Source organism: Pangasianodon hypophthalmus, chromosome 10, assembly GCF_027358585.1.
Source record: "Pangasianodon hypophthalmus isolate fPanHyp1 chromosome 10, fPanHyp1.pri, whole genome shotgun sequence".
NCBI classification, from domain to species: Eukaryota; Metazoa; Chordata; class Actinopteri; order Siluriformes; family Pangasiidae; genus Pangasianodon; species Pangasianodon hypophthalmus.
In genome coordinates this window covers 3,979,460-4,003,448 of record NC_069719.1, presented here as the reverse complement: position 1 = coordinate 4,003,448, position 23,989 = coordinate 3,979,460, and the positions used below count along the sequence as shown (strand labels likewise).

Below are 23,989 nucleotides of genomic sequence, written 5' to 3'. Positions count from 1 at the left end.
ATGAACCTTAGGTCTGTATGACAGTACTGAACATTACTCTGTTAGGTGAAGCACATTCAACTTTGCTGCATCGATATTTTTTGGGATTTTTTTTTTTTTTGCATCCCTGTCCACTTCCACCATCTCTCCTTTAGTGTTCCAATAACTTATGTTTTACAAATTAAGCTCTGATGTCAATGAGCACTATAAAATGTTACCAGTTTGTTTGAATATATTTATATTCATTCGTCTTTAGTAAGCGTTGTCACGGGAACACAGCGTGTGAGGCGGGAATCCACCCTGGACGTAAAGCCAGTCCATCGCACACAAAGTGGTTACTGAAGATGAATGAATGAATGAAAATATATATTTTTTTAAATAAATAAAAAATAAAAAAATTTAAAAAAAAAACCAAACCTTGTATCAAACTTTTTTCGTTTTCTCAAATGAAAAAAAAAAAAATTATATGTTTAATATTTTTTCAGTGTAGTTCATTTTAATCTATCACAGTGCATAGTACAATTGCAATATGCTTATTTTAGTGCATATTTAGTCACTCAGCCCAATTTTGCCTTTAATCATCTGGCAGATGCTTTTAATTACTTTTATTTAAAGTCAGAAATAGCGCTGGTGAGGAAGCTGACAGAAACCGCTGGATGGAGATGCCTGACGTTATTCCCATTTTTCATTCTCATAAAGTTCATGTTTAAGCAAGGATTTAAAAAGCATATGGTTAAGAAACAAGTTAAACTAATAATGGCACGGAGAGTTTACGATTTCAGCATTACCACCACCCAAACTTCACCTGAAGCATGCTGGGTAAACAGTCTTTCAACATCCAAAGTGTAATTTACCAGAAACCTTTGAATTTTGCGCTGCCGTATCTGAGAGGATCAAACGCAGCGCTTCAGGTAAGAAACTCAAGCCGGGAACGCCACCAAACTGCTTTGATTTAATAACCGAAAATCTTATGAAACTGCGAGGCAGAAAAGCCTGTAGCATCTGAGGAACACCAGAGAACGAAGGAGCAGCTCTTGATAAGAAATGCAGCTTTATAATAGAAAGATGTGAAGATGTTCACGGGAATAAAGAGAAAGAGATTTCACGCGAAGAGACCAGGACGTACACATGTGGTCATGAACACGGATCACCTCCTGTTTCAGAAGCTGTGCACAAATTCAACAGGGAAGGAAGCGAATGATTGAAAGAAAGAATGGACACTGATTCTGAGCCAGATGGAAGAAAAGGCATCAGATGCCTCAAAAAAGGAGGAGAAAGGCCCATCTGCACAGCCACCTGAATGGTCCAGCAGGTCTATTCAGATCTCTTCTGGGGAGAAAATGAAAAACAATCTTCCACTGTTTTTTTTTTTTAAAAAAAAAAAAAACACTCTATTGACTCCAGGCTTTATTGATTTCAGACTGTTATCTTCACAAACGCATCATGTGATCCTGTACCACAGTATCCACATTCCACACGTCTTTACTCCTTAAAGACTTCTACCTCTGTAAAAGTAAGACCTCATTAATACGAGCCTAAAGGAAACACTCAGCAATGTCACCTGACAAAGTTTTGGGTTTTTTGTAAACCAGGTTTATCCAATTATTATGTCCCGCTTCTTCTGTTTTTGACTTTGAGTCATTTTGTCTATATGGTTTGCTCTAACTGCAAACAAATCTTTGTCTACTGACTCATCTGTCTTTTTGTTTTTAATCAAACACTTCTTTTGTGTTTGTGCCCATCTGTGCTGCTTCCATTACTAAACCACCGAGGGGTTTCGGTATAATACTGCAATTATAATTCCCAATGCTGGAGCTGTATATTTTTAACATTTACTTGCTTATTAAACTACTTGTATTCTTTATATTTTGGGAGTTTTGCCATTTTCTAGCCAAATTGAAATGTATAATAGAAAATATACAGTGCAGGGAATAAGGAGTAAGGCACAGTCATACTATCCCGTATTTATACCACAGCGCTGTTGAATTCTTGATTCTGATTGGTCAGAAGGTGTTGATTAACAATCTATAACGGCAGCTTTCCGGTTTATAGCAAATTGCAGGTTTACATTAATGCACTCTTTCTAATGCAGGGCTTCCTAAACATTTTGGGCAAACGACCCCAAATAAACATTATGAATTTTCTGCAACCCCAAAATCCAGGTGTATAATATAGGACTATTGAACCACTTGAACATTTTATTATATCAGTAACATACATATGCATAATCAAAGTGACTAAAAATCCAAGGAATATTTCTTGCACTGACTTACCAGTCTAGTGGGAAGTGCAGTGTTGTGCTGTTATAGGAAAATAATTCATGCTGGAGTGGTGTGAAACGGCCCAACGCGGAACCTTGTTTATACCTCGCTTTATGCTAAACAGCACATCAGAGCCAAAACGTCTCTGTCAGTCAGGTTTCTAAATCAAACTGTAAAACGTTTAGCGAATTTATAGCGATGTTAAACATGCTAACAATCTCTGTCTCTCTTCAAACTTTCCACTGTCGTCATGATTGTTGTTATGGGCTGCGTCTCAAATCGAAAACTCTGACCTTACATCCAAAAGTATTTACTGATCGAGAAAATTCAGAAGGCTGATACACAAAACAGATCTTTCAGAAGGTTTAAAGGTGACATGAGAGGTTTTTAAAATCAAACACTACCTGTAATAGGAAAACAGGTTAGTGTTTGTACTCAATAATGGTCTAGAATAGTACAGAAGTATGCAGTTTCAGACACAATGCTAGTTTGTTTAGCAGAGATAGATGGAAAAAGAAATTTTTTACTGAATAGTGAATATGACTAAAAAAGCACGAATGTGATTCCCAGTAACATTTCAAAATTTTAGCGCGCAAAATCCGTCTTCAATATTTCTAATTTTAATTTGCAAAATAATTAAATAAAAACAAGAAGTGAGTTTCTCTTGCAACCCCATTTGTAAATCACGTGGAGTCACGACCTCTAGTTTGGGAACCTCTGTTCTAATACATTAATCATTTCAATAGTAACAGCTAATTCACTGAGACGTGCATTGCGGACACTCCACATAAACACCCACCATTTTAAAACAATAAATAAATAAACATGTGTAACTGTTGGTAAGCGGAGGTTTTCTGTAAGGAGGCGTTTATGTAACACTGATGAAAGGAGTCTCCAGTGTAACAGTCAGAGGTAATGCAGTAACTTTTCATTTCTGACACGGGAAAGTCTTCAGGACTGTGGAGTTTACACTTCATGCTTTTTTGGTAATATGACTAGCTGCGTCGAGTGAGAGATAAAAGAGAAGATGGTAATGGGATGATGGTTTATGGGACATGACAAAATGATATTTCATACATTTGTTAGATGATACTTTCATTTAATGTGTACATATATAAAAATAAAAGTGGAAAAAAATATTATTAAACTCTTTTCTTTTTCAAAAAAGGTAACATTTTACAATGTAAACTTTAAAAGACTATCAAGTCTGCTTCCACATTTATAAAAATATATTTTTATTTATTTATTATAACTCTTATTTTTTAATTTATTAATTTATTAAAAAATAAGACATTTTATCCATTTATAGTTACACTTAACATTTTGGAACGTTCCTCTAAAGGCAGGGGGATATGACGATATAATATCAATATCGTGACATAATTTATTGTGATATTGATATTATATTGCCATATCCCCCGCCTTTAGAGGAACTAATTCGTCTCAGAGACGTTCCACAATGTAACTAAATGCAACTATAAATGGATAAACTGTCTTGTTTTTAATAAATAAAAAAATAAGAGTTAGCATTATCAGATTGCTGTGGTTTAACAGGAATAAAGCATTTGTTATAGGAAAATAATCAACTTCAGTGCAGTAACAGACACTCTGCTTCATCAGCCCAACCAGGCATTGATTATTTTCTTATAACAGCACAACCCCAAGTGTTTTTTTTGTTTTTTTTCTACCTTACGTATGAAGCACATGGACCTTCTATATGTCACTGGGGAGCTGAAGAGTCTACAACCTTACTTTGTTTGCAGTTTCTTACTGAATAATGACAACACATTTAACATGATTTGTTAAACCAGTAGCTATAGTCAGGGGGGTGGAAAGAGTCTCTCTGTCTTCTTCTCTCTCTGCTTTCGAGGTTAATGTAAGGATTGGGTTACAGCCAAGCTTGTCTCACAAGACCTCTTGCCTTGGAAGTACATTTCCTCAACAAATGTGGCCAAAAACTGCCTGCTGTGCCAGAAAGAGGCGATTTGATTGACAGATTTGATGGCAGACGAGCAACCTTTGGACAGACCTTTTCCTGTAGACCGTGGGTGGAGGAACTGAGGCTGAGACTACATCCAACCTTCTTTCGTGGTACCGCTGACCCTCCCAAGCCTTTCATAATAACAATTCTGCAGCTATTTATTTTTGGAAATGTCGATATAATTCTCCAAGAACAGAAATAAAGCACCACTTGTCATTTGGAACTTGACTCTGCTATACAGTCCACTATATACGGCCAAAAAATGGTACTAATCTCTGACACCTTTCAGAAAGCTAGTTATTGTAGCCAGGAAAGGTCCAAAGTATAGTGAAAATAGCTATGAAAATTTGATGGAATTGGCACCAGAGACAGTGTCGGAGCCCTGAACTGAGAGCCAGAGCCATGAAATTAAAAGATAAATTTCCTTCATTTTTCTTTCTGCTTCCCTACCGAGTCGGCTGTGGTGATATGCTGAACTTTCTATTACTGCAATTTTCAGTGGCGCTGAATAAAATTAAAAACAGCAGACATCAGGACAAAAAGTTTTTTGCTTGGATTGACACATAGTGTACTTATTTTTATAATGACAAATCAGCACCAAGCCAGCAGCATGTGTGACCTAAAACAACCATAAATTATAATTTTCTTTGCAAATGGGTTTGTGAAGGTAGACAGATTTAATCTAACTAACATAACCTTCCAGCACAGAGCATTTTGGTTTAAAAGCCTCAGTAATTGGGGCAAAATGATCAAATGCCTGGGCAAAAACCCAAACTAAAGGGTCTTCAATCATTTTTCTGGAAATAGTTAATTAGAGTCAAGTAATAAGTGACTAATAAATAAATCATGAATCTTGGAGGCAATTTAATCATGTTTTTATTGAGGCCTTCCAGAAATAAGCTAAATCCAGAGCTGTGGTCAGATTACAAGGTAGATTACTGAAGCCTACATTCACATTAGCAAGCAACAGGTCTTTTTCCGTACTGCAGGTATTAGTGTAAGTATGATTGTGTATGGTCCAACGTTTCTTCAGTTCCCCACTCACAGCCTTAGTTACTACCTGCAATTAGTTATCATTTACAGTTTGATGACAGAAAAAACTTATAACCATTATTTCATCTCTGTCTAGCTTGGAAGGAAGAGATAGTTGGTGTCAGGTGATTGTTCATAGCTGGTACAGTTAGCGTGTGTTTCTTGTTTAAATCATGAGCAGAGTGTAACCCGCAAACGTGTGCTAGCGAAGTGTGAGTGTGTCTCACCACTCTATCAATGATAAATGTTTAAACACCATATGTGAGTAATAGACATGGTTACCCGGCCACGGGGTAAAACATCATTGCGAGGTCAGATCAGTGGGATGTTTCTTTAAAAAAAGAAAAAAAAAAATTGGACACAGTCATCTCGTGCCGTCAGGTGTGTTTCATTCTCAGAGCTATGCGATGAAGAACAGCGAGCATGGCCAGACACAGATGGAATTGATTCTTTGTTCTCCATAATTACTGCGGGGGATTATTTTTGTATTACTATCGGCATGTCTACAAAGTAATGCCTCTGGGCATTAAAAAAACCTCTTCCATGCTACACGAGGATCATCTGCATTATAAGATGGAGTCCAGCAGTGAGGGCTTGTACTGTAACATCAATATCAGATTACAATATTCAGAGGTGCTTCACACCGTCAGTCACGAATCTGTGGAGAATGGTGGCGAAAGCAAACAAATCACAGAAGAGGAAGAACGCGTAAATAAGTCACGATGCGTGCAGAATTTGCGAGGTTGTAATGAGTCCTACACACACTCTTTCTCTAAAGTCTTTCACTTTTATTGACATGTACAACTCCCTGCAGCTTGAACAAGCTCCCAATTAAAGCCCTGCTCGCTTTAGCTCTCGCTGTCACGCTTCTCTCTCTTTGGAAGCTCGTCCCTCACTCACATCTCTCTCTTCTCTGCAAGCATGGACAGCTCTCTCTCTCTCTCTCTTTCACTTGACTCTCTTGGTCTTTTTCAAAGTGTTAAATCCAGATGCCCAGTTTTCACAATAGTCTCAGGAAGCATACGGCCGCATCGTTCACACTTATTTTGCAGGGAGGAAAAAACAGCTGCCATTCAGTGACAGAAGAAAGTGAGAGAAATGACACTTTAAAGAAGGGGATGAACAAACCTGACTGTGTGAGTGACAGACAGACAGGTCAGGTTGTAGAAGAGAGTTAAGAAAAGAAGAAGGCAGAAAGTGAAATAGTTGAAATGAGGGGAGAGATATTGAGGAAAGAGAGACAGAAGTGAGGAGGAGTGCAAGAGACTGAGAGACAGACAAAATCATTTTTAGAAAGAGCAACAGAGACAGACAAAACATCCAGAGACTCTTCTATAAATATATATATATATATTCATATTTTAGAAACATATTTTATCTGTTGATGAATAGAAGCCAGAGGAACGTGTTGAGACGGAGAAGCGTTCAGAAAAAATTGAAGCTCATTTAAAATCAGAATTTTTCGATTCCGGTAAATCAACATGCTGTAAACAAGGACGATGGAGCCCCGAAACAAATTTAGACAATCAAAAGAGGAAAACAAATGTGCTCTTCCTAAGCAGATGGGGGTGAGAAAATATGAAAAATAACCTCACTGGCCTTGTATTAAAGGAAATAGAGCTAGAAGTAAGTTTAGAGATCACACTGTTACTTTAGATGGTCTCTCTGTTTCAAGTAGTCTAACAGTAAAAGATCTCGGTGTGATTATAGACTCTAATCTCTCATTTGAGGCGCATGTAGATAATGTAAGCAGGTTAGCATTTTTCCACCTCAGAAATATTGCTAAGATTAGAAATATACTTTCGCTAAGTGATGCTGAAAAACTAGTCCATGCATTTATCACGTCCAGATTAGATTACTGTAATGCTTTACTATCTGGATGCTCATCTAGATGCATAAATAAGCTTCAGATAGTTCAGAACGCAGCAGCGAGGGTCCTGACTAGGACTAGGAAGTATGAGCATATCACGCCAGTCTTATCTACATTACACTGGCTCCCAGTAAGATTCCGCATCGATTTTAAAATATTACTCCTAACCTATAAAGCATTAAACGGTCTCGCTCCGCAGTATTTAAGCGATATGTTAGTACCTTACGTTCCGCCGCGCCTACTTCGCTCTAAGGATGCAGGCTGTCTATCAGTACCACGCGTTGCCAAAACCACGGCAGGGGGCAGAGCTTTCTCTTACCAAGCCCCAAAATTATGGAATAGTCTCCCACTTAATGTACGTGAAGCAGACACGGTCTCAGTGTTTAAGTCGAGGTTGAAGACTTATTTATTTAACCTAGCATTTAGCGACTAGTGTTTTTATCAAAGGAGTAGATCTGGGGGACTCGTGGATGTTGAGTTTTATCTCCACACGGTGACTGTGAGTGTACCTAACCACTTTCCTTCTCCTTCTGCCGAGCTACACTCCTGAGCTGCCGGTGATCCAGACCTCCCCCCCTTCACTCTGGACCTGTCCACCGGCAATGCTTCACACTGCCACGAAAACGCTTCAGCTGTTTTCCATGGACTACACCAACACACATTGTGCTCACACACACGCACACTACAGTGTAAACCCATATGAGGATGGGTTCTCTGTTGAGCCTGGTTCCTCTCAAGGTTTCTTCCTATCACCATCTCAGGGAGTTTTTCCTTGCCACCGTCGCCCTGCTTGCTCATCAGAGACGGCACACACACACACTTCACTTTACTTTTGTTTGTGTAAAGCTGCTTTGAGACAATGACCTTTGTAAAAAGCGCTATACAAATAAAAATGAATTGAATTGAATTGAATTGAATTGAAATATCCACCCTGAGCAACATCCATATCAATATTTATAATTAATAGTTGAATTTTTTTGGTTTAAACATTACACCTACATTATCCACAAAGATATTTGACTACTTGCTGATAGTGGTGTGGTTTGCTCGCTTTGTGTATACAGAGTGAGGCAGCGACACTTTAGTCCTTTAGTCTGTCCACCTCCTCATCTGTACATTTTGTTCAACATATGTGAACTATTCTCACCTTCCAAAGCTTCAACTTTCACGTTAACACCATCATCAACAGCATTGCACTCATCATCTCGTAGAACCTTAACAAGCCGAGCCCAGTCTCTTCTGTAACTCAGCATAACTGTGTTGTATAGCTGCATTCTGGAAATATGAGACCAACGTTTGCACCAATATCTCCACTTGTACAATAGCACCTGCACAATGGTACAATAGTCATACTCACGCCCTCAAGAGAGCAACCCGTAACCTCGAACGAAAGTGGAGAAAAACTAAATTCGAAGTTTTTAGAATTGCGTATAAAGACAGTATGTCTAGCTATAGACAGGCTCTAAAAGCTGCTAGAGCCGAGCATCTGAGCAAACTGATAGCAATAAACCAAAACAATCCCAGATTCTTATTTAGTACAGTGGCTAGACTAACAAAACATCAGATATCTGAAGAGAGTATTCCATTACAGTTTAGTAGTGAGGACTTTATGAATTTCTTCACAGAAAGAATTGATAGTATCAGGAATAAAATACTGGATGTTCAACCTTTGACAGCATCCTGTGATCTAGTCCAGCCTACAGCTCCACACTTAGTGCTAAAATGCTTTACAGGTATAGGACAGGACGAGCTTTATAAACTTATCAGCATGGCTAATTCAACAACGTGTTTGTTAGATCCATTCCCAACTAGATTGCTGAAAGAAGTCATACATACAGCTGGAGAGCCTCTTCTCAACATTATTAATTCCTCGTTATATTTAGGTCACGGCCCAAAACCTCTCAAGTTAGCAGTTATTAAGCCTCATCTTAAGAAACCTAAACTAGACCCTAATGAATTATCAAATTACAGACCAATTTCAAACCTTCTGTGTATATCTGAAATATTAGAAAATGTTGTGTCTGCTCAAGTATGCTCCTTCTTACAGGAAAACAATATCCTTGAAGAATTTCAGTCAGGTTTCAGGCCCCATCATAGCACAGAAACTGCTGTAGTAAAAATCACAAATGACTTGTTTTTAGCCTCGGACCAAGGCTGCATCTCAATATTACCTGTAGTCTTACTTGATCTTAGTGCTGCATTCGACACTATAGATCATAACATTCTCGTAGATCGCTTACAAAATCACATAGGTATTCAGGGACAGGCATTAAAATGGTTTAGATCCTACCTGTCTGATCGATACCATTTTGTAGATTTAAATGGAGAACTATCCAGTGTAATGCCAGTGAAATATGGGGTTCCACAAGGATCAGTTTTAGGACCTCTGCTGTTCTCAGTTTACATGCTTCCCTTGGGTAACATCATTAGAAGACATGGGATTAGTTTACATTGTTATGCTGACGATACCCAGTTATACATCTCATCAAAACCAGATAAAATAAATAAATTGTCTAGATTAACTGAGTGTGTTAAAGATATAAAAGATTGGATGACTGATAATTTTCTATTACTAAATCCTGATAAGACAGAAATATTACTTATTGGTCCAAAAACCAGTACACAAAAGCTCTTACAATTCAATTCGCATTTAGAAGGATGTACTATTACTACTAGCTCGACAGTGAAAGACCTGGGTGTAATATTAGACAGTAGCTTGTCTTTTGAAAATCATATTTCCAATATTACTAAAACAGCCTTCTTCCACCTTAGAAACATTGCCAAGCTTAGGAACATTTTATCTGTATCTGATGCAGAAAAGCTAGTTCATGCATTCATGACCTCCAGACTGGACTATTGTAATGCATTGCTAGGTGGTTGTCCTGCGTCTTCATTAAACAAGCTACAGTTAGTCCAGAATGCAGCCGCCAGAGTTCTTACTAGGTCAAGAAAAGACGATCACATAACCCCAATAGTATCATCCCTGCACTGGCTACCTGTTAAGTTTAGAACTGATTATAAACTAGCACTACTTACGTACAAGGCTCTAAATGGTTTAGCTCCCACGTATCTAGCCAGTTTTCTAACACGTCACAATCCACCACGCTCCATAAGATCTCAAAACTCCAGACTTCTGGTAGTTCCCAGAATATCAAAGTGTACAAAAGGGGGTAGAGCGTTTTCGTATTTAGCTCCTAAACTTTGGAATAGCCTTCCTGACAGTGTTCGGGGCTCAGACACAGTCTCCCAGTTCAAACGTAGATTAAAGACATATATCTTTAGCCAAGCATACACTTAACACATACCATAACCTTGTACTACAGTACATCTGATTAACTGCACATTATGATTTAGGGCTTACTAATATTATGAACAGCAGCTACGCTAATTCCTTTCCACTTGTTTCCCTTCTTCTACCCATCCCGAGGCACATAGAGATTGTGCCAGCTCCAGTAAACAGAGACCAACCCTACGAGGATCCTGAGGCATCCAGAGATGGACCTGCTCCAGCTGGTTTCTGCCTCGCGAGGATTTGGGTATTCAAAGCAACGCTGCCAACCCTATGTGGACTTTGAGGAAGACAACAACCTCCAAATTAATATACACATAAAATTCTACATGACTATAAATAAATACAGAAAGGACATTGTTCATATCACACTCTCCAGTGTCACCCAAATGAGGATGGGTTCCCTTTGGAGTCTGGTTCCTCTCAAGGTTTCTTCTTCATATCATCTAAGGGAGTTTTTCCTTGCCACAGTCGCCTCAGGCTTGCTCACTAGGGATAATTTTGTCTAACATCTAGGACTGTTTGCATGTTTTTGTTTCTGTTTGCATGCTTTTTGTTTCTTATGTTCTGTAAAGCTGCTTTGAGACAGTGTTCTTTGTTAAAAGCGCTATACAAATAAAATTGAATTGAATTAAACCTGTTCTACATTGGATTTCTCATGGCCTAATGGTTAGTCAGAAAAGTTATCAGAAAGTTATCAGAAAGTTAATCAGAAATTTTTCAGCGCTATGAATGAAAGCAGACTTGTCACTTATGTTTGAGATTCTCCTCTTAAAGATGCAATAGTTTTTTTTTTTTTTTATTCCTTACATATACAAATAACCTGGAAGATTATGTAACATGCAGAACATGATTAAAAAAAAAAAAAACAGTAGGTTAAGTCATGGCCTTAGCAAACGTGTCTGGAAATCACTAAGAAAACCCATTTGGAGAGCTGATCTCTGGGCTGGGATGCTTGTTTGTGTTTGGATGCACCTCCTGTCAGCCATTTTACAGACACCATATGGGCCACCTAAGATCCTGGGGGCGGAGCTTCACAAACATGGGCGGGAATCATTCAAATGTCCAATCCACCTAACTGTTAGAGAACCTAATCTTGAAAAAAGGCTAATCTTCCCTAATGCACCTTTCCATTGAACAGAGCTAGCAGTAACAATGTCATCCTGTGAAATCAGCATGACACACCTGCTAACCTCTCAAAAATACAGAACCAACCAACAAATTAGCACCAGAAACACTGAACACATCACAAACATTTCAATATAAACACATATACGTAATATGTTTCAGGGTTAAGTTTCCTTTAAATAATATGATTGTTAATGTAATTGCGTATGACTGAGTTTGGGTCACACTAGAGTTAAACTATGACCAGGGTGAAGACCAGAGATTCTGATCATTCTAATAGTTTCATTATTCAATGGAGAAAGTAAGTGAGTACTCAAGTATGTAAATTCCTAGATAACTAGATACGAGAATCACATTCACACCTTAAAGTCACAGTAGTATCAGTAGATTGGTAAATTGCAAGTTCCTCCACTTAATATGTGTCCTATAAAAAGAAAAAAAAACTTTGAAAGGTATCCACTACTGATTTCATCATGTTTTATTTTAATTTCATCCAGCAAAGATGAAATGACACCCTGTAGCCTCTCTTGACTTGAAATTAGTTCTTTTTTCAGATGCAGGAGTGCGGGCTTGATTAAATAGAAATGTTTATTACACCTCGCATAATATAAGAGGTATTTTACGACAAATAGCCTACATTATTATTATGCAGAACATACTGTTGAATACACAGATATATCAAATCGAGAGCCTTGTATGGAATGATATCGTTGCACCACTATAAAGTAGATGTGGATATAATGATTAACAGGTGTGGTGGATGGAGATGGAGTAGCGGGAGAACCAGGAAGCAGGAAACAGCAGGCTTCTGTGACAAATGCACTCATTTCTACCTTGACAGCCATCTTCAATGACACCCAGACAAAAACACAGGAGGTTAAAGAGCTTCTCAATATAAAAGCTCCTTAATGAGTTCCTTAATCTCGAAGCTCAAAGTCCAGAACACACACTTATATACACATAGACAAACAGATGCTCATATTGTAAAGCCCTATTCCCACATCACAGTTAGCGATAAGTCAGCTTTGATGAATGCAGCTGTTAATTTCAGCCTCGGTGTGTGGTGGTGCTTTAATTAGCCACTAAAGCGTGTCCTTGCTGTGCAGCAAAATTGCACAATCGTACAGGACACAAAGACCTTTCGAACCCATCAGACAGCCATCATCACGCTATTAACATGAAGGATGGTTTGACACTTCAAGTTCAGAGAGGGTCTGACATTCATACAAACCCACACACATAAAGACATGAAAAAGCTTAAGCTGTGATCTACTCCAGTCATGGCCACTCAGCTCGCTCGATGCTTCTGACAAATGTCAACGTGTAAACATCATATCCATGCAGAGTTTTAAACACAGAATGATTTGAAGATTGGTAGATGTGCATATAAAACAGTAAAACCCTACAACTCCAAGCGACTTGGAGTTTATTATAAACCCTATGCAAACATGACTAAAAAGAAAATCAGGTGAAACTCCCTTCTAGCTGAGAATGGAATGGAGTATAGCAGACGTCAAGCAGGAGCATACTGTATGGTCAAAGGTGTGTCATGTGTAGTGAGTACAGATTTTGCTATTGGAAACTGAAAGACCAGAGGAGTGATACAGTAGATGACAATGCAAATGGTAAATAACCAGACTAGTAGAATAAAAAAAATACACCAGAGCGAGTACTAATATATTAGACAGTGAGTATGGTAAAAGAGCAGACTGAGTATAAAGACATTAAAGAGTGAGTATAATAAAAGACTGGGCTGACTAGAAAGACATTAAACAGTGAGTATAGTAAAAGAGCAGACTGAGTATAAGGAGTATTAAACAGTGAGTATAGTAAAAGAGCAGACTGAGTATAAGGAGTATTAAACAGTGAGTATAGTAAAAGAGCAGACGGAGTATAAAGAGTATTAAACAGTGAGTATAGTAAAAGAGCAGACTGAGTATAAGGAGTATTAAACAGTGAGTATAGTAAAAGAGCAGACGGAGTATGAGGAGTGTTAAACAGTGAGTATAGTAAAAGAGCAGACAGAGTATGAGGAGTGTTAAACAGTGAGTATAGTAAAAGAGCAGACTGAGTATGAGGAGTGTTAAACAGTGAGTATAGTAAAAGAGCAGACTGAGTATAAGGAGTATTAAACAGTGAGTATAGTAAAAGAGCAGACGGAGTATGAGGAGTATTAAACAGTGAGTATAGTAAAAGAGCAGACGGAGTATGAGGAGTATTAAACAGTGAGTATAGTAAAAGAGCAGACGGAGTATGAGGAGTATTAAACAGTGAGTATAGTAAAAAAAGCAGACTGTGTATGAGGAGTGTTAAACAGTGAGTATAGTAAAAGAGCAGACTGAGTATGAGGAGTATTAAACAGTGAGTATAGTAAAAGAGCAGACTGAGTATGAGGAGTATTAAACAGTGAGTATAGTAAAAGAGCAGACTGAGTATGAGGAGTATTAAACAGTGAGTATAGTAAAAGAGCAGACTGAGTATGAGGAGTATTAAACAGTGAGTATAGTAAAAGAGCAGACTGAGTATGAGGAGTATTAAACAGTGAGTATAGTAAAAGAGCAGACGGAGTATAAGGAGTATTAAACAGTGAGTATAGTAAAAGAGCAGACTGAGTATAAAGAGTATTAAACAGTGAGTATAGTAAAAGAGCAGACGGAGTATGAGGAGTGTTAAACAGTGAGTATAGTAAAAGAGCAGACGGAGTATGAGGAGTGTTAAACAGTGAGTATAGTAAAAGAGCAGACTGAGTATGAGGAGTATTAAACAGTGAGTATAGTAAAAATGAGTGTGTAACTGAGTGAAACTTGGATGCGATTATGGATTGATGATGCAATTTTTGACTATGATAAAAGAGTATTGAGGGCAGTCGTGGCCTAATGGATAGAGAGTCGGACTTGCAACCCGAAGGTTGTGGGTTCGAGTCTCGGGTCCGGCAGGGATTGTAGGTGGGGGGAGTGAATGACCAGCGCTCTCTCCCACCCTCAATACCACGACTGATTTGAGACCCTTGAGCAAGGCACCAAACCCCCAACTGCTCCCCGGGCGCCGCAGCAAAAAAAAAAAGGCTGCCCACTGCTCCGGGTGTGTGTTCACGGTGTGTGTGTTTGTGTTCACTACTGTGTGTGTGCACTTGCATGGGTTAAATGCAGAGCACAAATTCCTAGTATGGGTCACCATACTTGGCCACACTTCACTTCACTTCACTTCGCTATTGCTGGTATAGTGAAATTACACATGAGTATGACATCCAAATGACATCCTAGCAAGTGAAAATATCTTGAATATAGTAAAATTTATCTAGTATTTTCTATTATACGATTACATTAAACCAAATAAAAGATTATTTCTAGACATTTCAACTAATTTCAGGCTTTAAGTTTTTGTATTCTATTGGCAGGTAATTTTGCTTCTTTCTAGAAATAAATGATTAAAATTAGCAAAATTGTCTGCCAATAGAACAAGATTATTTCAATCTTGAAATTAGTAAAATATGTTTAAAAATAGGTGTAATAATCTTGTAATAGGTTTACTGTAATTTTATAATAGGAAATACTAGATCAAGTTTACTATACTGAAGGTATTTTCATTTGCTAAAATGTTTTTTTGCTATTTTTTGCAGTGTGAGACACAGACAGTCAATATGGTGAAAGAATATTGTCAGTATAGTTATATTAGACATCAATTATGGTAAAGGACACTCGCTCGCTGTGAAATTGGTGAGGATAGTATTGTAAATGAATACAATAATACAGAATAATTTGCTGATCGAAGACGGGGAGTATGTTAAAAGACCAGAGTGAGTGTGTGTAGCTGAACTGTGTGAGGTAAGATTTGAAAGTAAATATTAATGGGAAACAGAAAGCCCAGGAAAGAGCACAGTTATTAAAAAAAAAAAAAAAAAAAAAGGTGGTGAAAATGAGTATAATATCCACCCAGAGTGGGTATGGTGTAATAATACACTCAGACAAAGTACAGCGTGAGTATAGTGAAAGTAGGTATGATTACATACTGAGTATAGTGAGTATGATAAAACACCAGAGTACAGCACGTACAGCAGAAGACCACAGTGTGTGGAATATCAAAAGTAGCATTGTGAAAAAGAATAGGAAGTTTGATCAAAAGCTCAAACTGTGTAGAGTAAAATTTGAGCTAATGTGTGTGGAGAAACAGCGTCACTGACCGTACAGCGCTGTGTCTGGAGCTGAGAAGTCATCTCCTTCAGAGCAGCAACTTCAGGTAAGAGCTCAAACAAGAAGACTGCGAGGAAGTCAGGAGCATGCTGTCCTGAAGCCTGTAAACACACACACACACACACACACACACAGACACACACTCACAGTGTACTTCCTTTCAAACAAAGAATAAATCTTTGAAAGTGAAAATAAAGGCTTTGGAAGCAAACTTTCGGCTTAAAGCCTCCTTGTTTATAGTCCTCTCCGCTTTCTTTTCCAGAACACAGAATTGTCACTGCTGCCAGCTTTTTCCATTTATGCTGCTGGGCTTTTCAGCTACGATTCTGACACAAACCTCTCCAGTGAGCGGATTTCACAGGGAAAAGGTCCCCAGTGGCTAGTGAGGCTTGTCTGGAGTGACAGCGCAATCGCCTAGAAGTGGAAAGCAGAACAGTGTTGCCAGTTCTGTTTTACTGCTGCCAACGCTTTATCACATGCACAAGGGAGCCACGCTTTCTTAAATAACCTGAAGAGTTCACTTAAAAAAAGTCTTTGGAACACAAAATGGAGCAGCAGGAAGCATCCGTTTCTGCCAGAGTGTGCTGGCATTAGGTAGTCAATCAGGACATCTGTCGAGAAATTAGAGTTTTGAAAAGAAAGAGATTATATGTTTGAGAATACCATGTGCTAGGGGGCAGGTGTTTTAGCGTTAGCGAGAGGAAAATCCAGATCTTTTCTTTTGAACTACTGTATTAGTGAGCTTTGGCCACATCTAAAGCCTTTTTTATTATTGGTTAATTTAGTGATGTGCCCATGTGTATTGACTTGACAGTGTATAGTGTACGAATATAGTGCATAGTGTGTGATTTGTGACACAAAAATCAGGCTTTTTCCTGATTCATACCTGCACAGATGAGGGAGGTGAACTGAGGTGGAGGAAGTAAAGGAGATGAAGGAAATTAAGGAAGAAAAGGAAGTGAAGGAGGAGAAGGAAGTGAAAGAGGTGAAAGAAGGAAGGAAGAAAGGAAGGAAGAAAGGAACAAATGAACAAACAAAGGAAGAAGGTGAAACAAGTGAAGGAGGTGAAGGAAGTGACAGACGAAAGAAGTGAAAGAGGTGGAAGAAGGAAGGAAGTAGGTGAAGGAATGAAGGAAGCGAAGGAGGTGAAGGAAACGAAGGAGATGGAGGGAAGAAGGAAGCAAGGAGATAAAGGAAATGAAGGAAGTGAAGGAAAAGAAGAAAGTGAAGGAAAGGAATGAGGTGAAGGAAGGATGAAAAGAAAGAAAGAAAGAAAGAAAGAATAAAAGAAATGAATTAAGAAATTCAAAAGAAAGAAAGAAACCTGGTCCGGGCTGCTGGGGTCTATCCTGCGCACACTGGGAATGAGGCAGGAACAGAGCTCGGACCGGACGCTAGTCCATCACAGCGCAAGGACCAAAACTGTGTGACCAAATTACACCCTGAAGGTCAAGCAACTACAGTCCAGTACAACATGAAAAGCTTTGGATTCAGATGTCAGAGCAAAACTCATAAAGGCTGGAGACAGAATTAGGCAATGACCCAGGTAAAACACACACACACACACACCTCCCACACACACACCTCCCACACCCACACCCACAGCCCGAACTTGTCCATGTTAGTCGCTGTCACTCCAGGGATTAGAAGATCTGATCTGTCCTTATATAGAAGCGCTGAGCGATTTACACCTTTCCATTTCTGCTCGAGAAAGATTTTCCCTGAAGCCTTTTTTGTTTTTAGAAGACCTGAGATAATACACCTCCTCATCATCCTCTTAAATAATCCCCGTGCCTTCCTTGACTTTCCTCATCGACTACAAATAGTGTGTGTGCAGTGTTACGGTCGAGCAGAAGGGGACAGCTAAGCCCTTGCGTGAGGCCGTTTTTTTTTTTTTTTTTTTTTTTTTCTTTTTCCCCCTCCAGAGGAAACTCATTAATGTTGGAATTCACCAAAAGAAACAGCTATCTGAGTGGGTCATCAGACTGCATACCTCACACACAAACACACACACACACACACACACACACAGAGTATCACCTGTCCTTTTGTGGTTTCTCCTCGCCAGGCAGATATTATCGTATCATTGTTGCATTCTTATTATTACTGTATTGTATTTTTCTTTCAGGGACACAATCGTTCATTTCTACGATAGAGAGAACATTCGAGAGAAAGGATTTTTCTCTCCGTTTGAAGTCATGAAAAGACAAAAAGCTGAGGAGAGAAACAAAGAGTGTAAAGAACCAGTAAAGGTGATAAAGAAGGGAATGTAGAGAGAAAAATGGAGGAGAGACCAATGCTACATTTACATTACTTCCACAGTCTAACAGTCCATTAATAATAGTTTGTCTTCTGTTTATTTCCTTAAAACTGACACTTGGAGCAAATCTTTCTTTTTTGTTTTTCTAAAAAATCTCATATTTATGTCTGAAATTCCATTCTGCATATGACATTATATACGGTTCCTGTTATTAAACGTTAAAAAAGAAAATAGGAGTAAAAGTTTCACGTCCAGTAAGCAAAGAATGAAACACTACGGTGTGTGCTGCCCTACAGTGAATTATTCTCTAATACCACAGCAATTTGCCAACGATTCTAATTTTTTATTAATTAATTAAATGACACATCATACTGTTTATTCATTTATAGCTTCAATTAATGTGGAGCGTCTGTGAAACTAGTTCGATCCTGATATCATTTATATTATAGCAGCTATAAACAGCTCTTATCTCACTTTATCATGAAACTAAGAAAGCAAAAAAAAAAAAAAAAAACAGCTTGACAAAAGGCAAAATTCAACATCCTCAATCCTGGAGACTTTATGCGCTAACACTGGAGACTCCTTCCTTAAATGCTACATAAACACCTCCTTAAACAAAGCTTCACCATATCAATGAGTATATGTTTTACTATGTTAAAATAACAACACACTTTTAATCCATTGAGTATTAGTCTTACGTCCGATACAACTCCCCGTGTAAGCTGTTGCTATAGAAACAACAACGTATTAAAACAAGCGCATTAATAGAAACTCGTGATTTGGAGCTACTGTCAGAGCTGCTGTTATAGTAAATGAATCAACACCTTCTGACCAATCAGAATGCAGACATCAGCAGCGCTCTGGTATATCGTTAGCATAACGTAAGTAATAACAGGACTTGTTTTGCAGACGTTCCACAACATTAAACTATAAACAGATAATAAAATAGCATAATGTTTGCCAAATTGCTGTAGTAAGAGGAATAAAACACCTCAGGATGTGCTGGTGTCTGAAAGGAATCAGCTTCGGAGTGGTAATGATAACTCTGCTTCACGTTGAGACACATCACCTCACCTCATCGTTGATTATTTTCCTATAACAGGACGCCCCTGAGTGGTTTTTTTTCCCCAGCCAACCTCCAGAGAAGAGCTTTTGACGCTCCATTTATAGTTAGCGAGGGCAGTGATGGCAGAAGAACAGGACGAGGGAAATTAAACTGTGACATTTTTCAAGACTGAATGTCAGATTACATAAAGGTCTTTCTGCTATCAGACAGAAAATAATCATCATTTGTATGAATTATATTAAAAAAAAACAAATGACTTGCTAGATAATGTGATAATGCTTAATTAAACTAATTATTGTAATTCGCATATAATCTAATATGCGCAGTCATTCTGAATACTTCATAGGTTCTCGCTTGCGATTGTAGGGCTCATGTTATTTTAATTAGATTATTTAGACAGAGTAACACAGGAATGATGCCTTGTTGGTAATAATTAAACACTCATTTTCAAACCCGTGCAGATTTCCAAATGCCTAGTATATTATAAACAGTCAGTCCGAGTCAGTCAAGAGTTTCTGAATATGTAGACGTTTTTTAATTGCCAAAAAAATACAAGTGTTCCTTCTTTGTATTTAAAGACTTATTAGTGTGCGTGTTAGGTTTAAGACAGATATGCGTACACGTATGTTATGTGCTACTAGAGGTTTCTAATGTTAATAATGTCTAATACATTCAGAAGCCGCCACTGTGGAGATGTTAATTAGTCAGACGATGGAAAAAACAGTGAAGCAGATGGTAAAGAAAGAAGCTAAGCCTGTATGTTAGAATAGGCTCGCTTCCTATTCACTCTATACATGCTCACTACATAGGGTATATAGGGTCAGAGAAAATTAAGAGCAAATTTTGAGGAATATATGCGAACGGTTCATGACAATAAGTCCGTTTCACCTTATATGTGTATATGAGTGTCGGTGTATAATTATGTATATTACACAATTTTCTACTACAGAAACACAAATAATAAAACACATGGTGCCAATGATTTTTTTTTAGCATTTTGTCATAACTAGCTATTAGGGCTGGGCGATAGGGAAGAAATCTTATATCACGACATGGATAATTTCATATCTTGAAAAGATATACTATATCATGATATATTACTATATTAGATTATTCTCTCTAAAATTGCATTAACAAAATAACGGCATGCATTCGTGACTGCTCTGCAGCATACAAACAAGCGTCTTCTGATTTGTTATACCCAGACCACATCCAAACAAGCTCCTATTTTAAGTTCCTCTTCTTTTAGTCAGGCTGATGCCTGCTCTGTGTCGGAGCGTTGTGGGGAGTTTCGCTCTGTGTCACACTCCTCCATGAGTGTTTTTGTTTTTGTTACAGCACACTGCTAGTAGCCCCTAGCTCCGACATTAGTCACGAGCCGAAAAGTGGCTTTTGTGACATTGGCGATAAAGACGACATGGGAAAATATTTCTCAATAGACATTTTTCTATCATCCTATAATATGTATCGCCTTATAGCACATGACCTGACTAGCTATAGCGCTCTTATCAAGCTAGCATCAGAACAGGTCTCCATAATTTCCTCCTAATAGAGCCAAGTGCCCTATATCTGTGCATGCCTTTTCTGCTAATGGTTTTTTCCAACAAGGTGATTGGCCTTTTTGTTTTTAGCCTTTAAAAAAAGGTTTGTATTTCTGGGGGAACCCTTAAAGCTTCTATGTGGAACCATACAAGAGAGGATTTCCACATACATTAACCATCCAAAGAACCCTTGAAGTACTAGGTCTCACCACTAATTGGATCCAAATAAACATCCACCATTTTCAGCACATATTTTCATAGTATGAGGTCCAGACTCATACTGTTTCTCTCTCTCTCTCTCTCTCTCTCTCACACACACACACACACACACACACACACACACACACACACACACACACACACACACATACACACAATGGGTTCAACTGCTACGGAAGAAAACACGAATGTAAATCTGCTGCTTGGCTCTCACAGGTTGAGTCACACACTGATATTGGATTTATATCACATTTCACGCACGTACACACACACCACACACACACACACACACACACACACACACAGCTCAGTCTCTTTTTCCTTTCTATTCTGCAGAAGAACAGGGATTGATACGGCTAAAGCATGGCGAGTGTGTATGATGAATCGATTGGGGCGTGTCGTTTTGAGGCAGGTTTTGATGAAAGGTGTGGAGAATCATGAAAGATGACTGAGAAAGAGAGAGAAAGATGACACATGCAAAAGAAAAACTGCACACACGCTCATCTAGCATTCACCGTGCATGTTAGACTACCAGATGATCCATCAAAGCAACAAATGATTTGTTGAGAAAGGTAAAAAGAACTAAGACATATTTTACTAAGACAGCTAATAAGTCCTATTCAGACTGGACTAGTTTGGGTAATACAGTTATTATTGGAGTTTTTGCACTTTTTCTTTAGAATAAAGACACTCCAGGGAGCGCTCACTCTTCTCTCTCTGCCGAAACCAAAATGAAACCAGGCACTGGATGATTTCAATAAAACGGAGAATCATAAATACAAACAATGTTTATAAGGATGTGTCAGAGAAACTATGGTTTCCAGGGTTTCATGTAAATTCCTAGCACAGTTACAGCCTACACATACAGTATGTTATGGTCATGTGACCTACCTATTGAGCACGCTAAACTTGTGCAGCCACGCCCACTACGACGCACATTTATAATAAATGAAGTACAAAATAATCAGTTTTCCTTTTTCAAACAATCAGTTAAAATGAGGTTTATGTAGCACACATGGAGATTCAGTGTGACAAACTTGCATACATCATGTAGACACGCGCATCTCTGTGATTTACAAACAGATCACTAATCCTGTACAAGTCCATCATAATCACCACCTCCAGAACCATAACTCTTTATTCAAGAATACGGTATCGAAAACGGAGACAAACACATTTCTTGTAGCTGAGAAATTCCTGAATGCTTCTCAATGCGTGTTCTTGTTCGTTTTTTGCATTCTCATGTAGTTTTTTTTCCTCCCCAGGTTGGTCTTGCCAATTCCCACGCACTCACTATGACTCTCCCACTTGTCACATGACAGCTACCGACTGGGTACGCTGGAGCAAACGCATCCTTCCTCCGAGTCATATCATGCCAATCGCATCCTTTTTCGAACTGCTGGTTATGCCGCGTCACACGGCATTGTAACGCACTCTGAGGACAGCGCTATCTGCCCTCTTCCGCATACATGAGCTCACAGACACCCATGATTGGCTAGTCCCACCCAGGAGGACGCACTGACAGTGAATTGCCAACAACGACAGATTAAAAGACCTGCTGCGTCAAACAAGCACACCTGACTACTTTTTAAGTTGTCTTGTTTTAAATTAACATGTGAAAATCTAAAAATATTTCTTAGAAAAGGATAATGACTACAGTCAATACATCCTTTAAACAAGAATTTATATATTCATTTGTTTCTGTATTAATGTATCAAACTGGTTAACTATGTTTACCTCATCTGGCTGATTAGATAACAAGCTCGCTATACTTTATTACATTATGCTAGCTACCACGATTTAGCCGAGTCAGTTAGATTTCCGGGCAGCAAAACATAAAACTGGGCAATACATTAGAGCATTTAATGATTTGTTCACCCGTGTTTGGTGTTTGTTTTTTCATCTACACTTCTGGCTGATGGAGGGAATATGTTTTCGGGTTGTCCATTAGTGAATGGTGATGTCATTGTGTTAAAATTGTATATATATAGGATGAAAAACAGTTAATAGACTCAACATTTATACTACTGCGGAACAAACACGGCCTTATAGAAGAGAGAATGCGCCTGCTATCATTTAGTTCCAAAGAAACATATCACACACGCGCACACACACACACACACACACACACACACACTTTCAGACCTGAGAAAGAGACGGTCATGGTTATCAAAACATATTTGCAGCGCTTGCTGGATCCCTCAGATTCTCCCTAAAAGCATTATGGGATACGCATCAGCATTTCCCAGTGGGTATGAAAGTTATTCGAGTCAGATCGTGAGCATATGACAAGGCTTTGGCGAGCTTTACGTAGACGAGTTATGCACTTTAATAACCTAGCAATCTTGTATCTATGAAAGCGGCGTTGTGCAGAATAAACAGCATGGATATGAACATATATGGTGCTGGTCACATGTAGCAGTCAGAACAAGACAAAGTGATGATATGATCAGTTTAGATGCTTATAAGGGCAAAATCTGAAGCTTAGAGACCTGCTGAGGCTCGATGTTGCTCCTTATTCTTCACTGATTTATTCGTTTTGACATGAGAAATGTAAATTTGGGAATAAAGAAGAGTCAGAAGAAAATTTTATCTGCAACATGAATGAAGGAATAACATAACACAGGGGTGGAAAAATGACTAGCCTGGGCGTCTGGGACACCGGGTTTCATGTCCAGGATATCAGTTTTAGCTGCCTGAAGAAAAACTAGTTTCGACAACCAGAGAGGAAAAAAAGAAAAAACAAAACAAAAAACGATTCCTTATTAACTTTCACAAAATAAAAGTTTTCTTTCGGCCAAGCCGTGATCTGACGGTAGAACGTTTTCTTGCTTAGCGTGCAAGGATGAGAGATGATCTGTTTGGAATCAGGAACGTATGGGTTATATAGAAATACTAACATCTCTAACTCCCCTGTTGGTGGCACGGTGGTACAGCAGGTAGCGTCACCGCCTCACAGGGCCTGGGTTTGAGCCTGAGCTCGGGTTCCTGTCTGTGTGGAGTTTCATGTTTTCCCTGTTTCTGAAGGGTTCGCTACATACATATTATATTAAATACTGAAAAATATAGATTTAAAAATAGTTTTAATAAACAATGAAACACATTCAGATTAATTAGTAAAGTTTTTGACATTTTGGTTGCTTAATTATCTAAAATATTCAATTAAAATATTT

The 23,989-nt window shown here is 38.5% G+C and overlaps 1 protein-coding gene across 2 annotated transcripts in view; it reads right to left on the bottom strand.

The window, feature by feature from the left end:
- The window catches only part of fmn2a (formin 2a), a 204,677-nt gene that overhangs the window by 144,277 nt on the left and 36,411 nt on the right, over positions 1 to 23,989 (bottom strand). For both annotated transcript variants that reach the window (XR_008302519.1, XR_008302518.1), the window contains exon 2: positions 15,721 to 15,831. The gene's annotated coding sequence lies outside the window, so the exon portion shown is untranslated. The remainder of the gene's footprint in view (positions 1 to 15,720; positions 15,832 to 23,989) is intronic.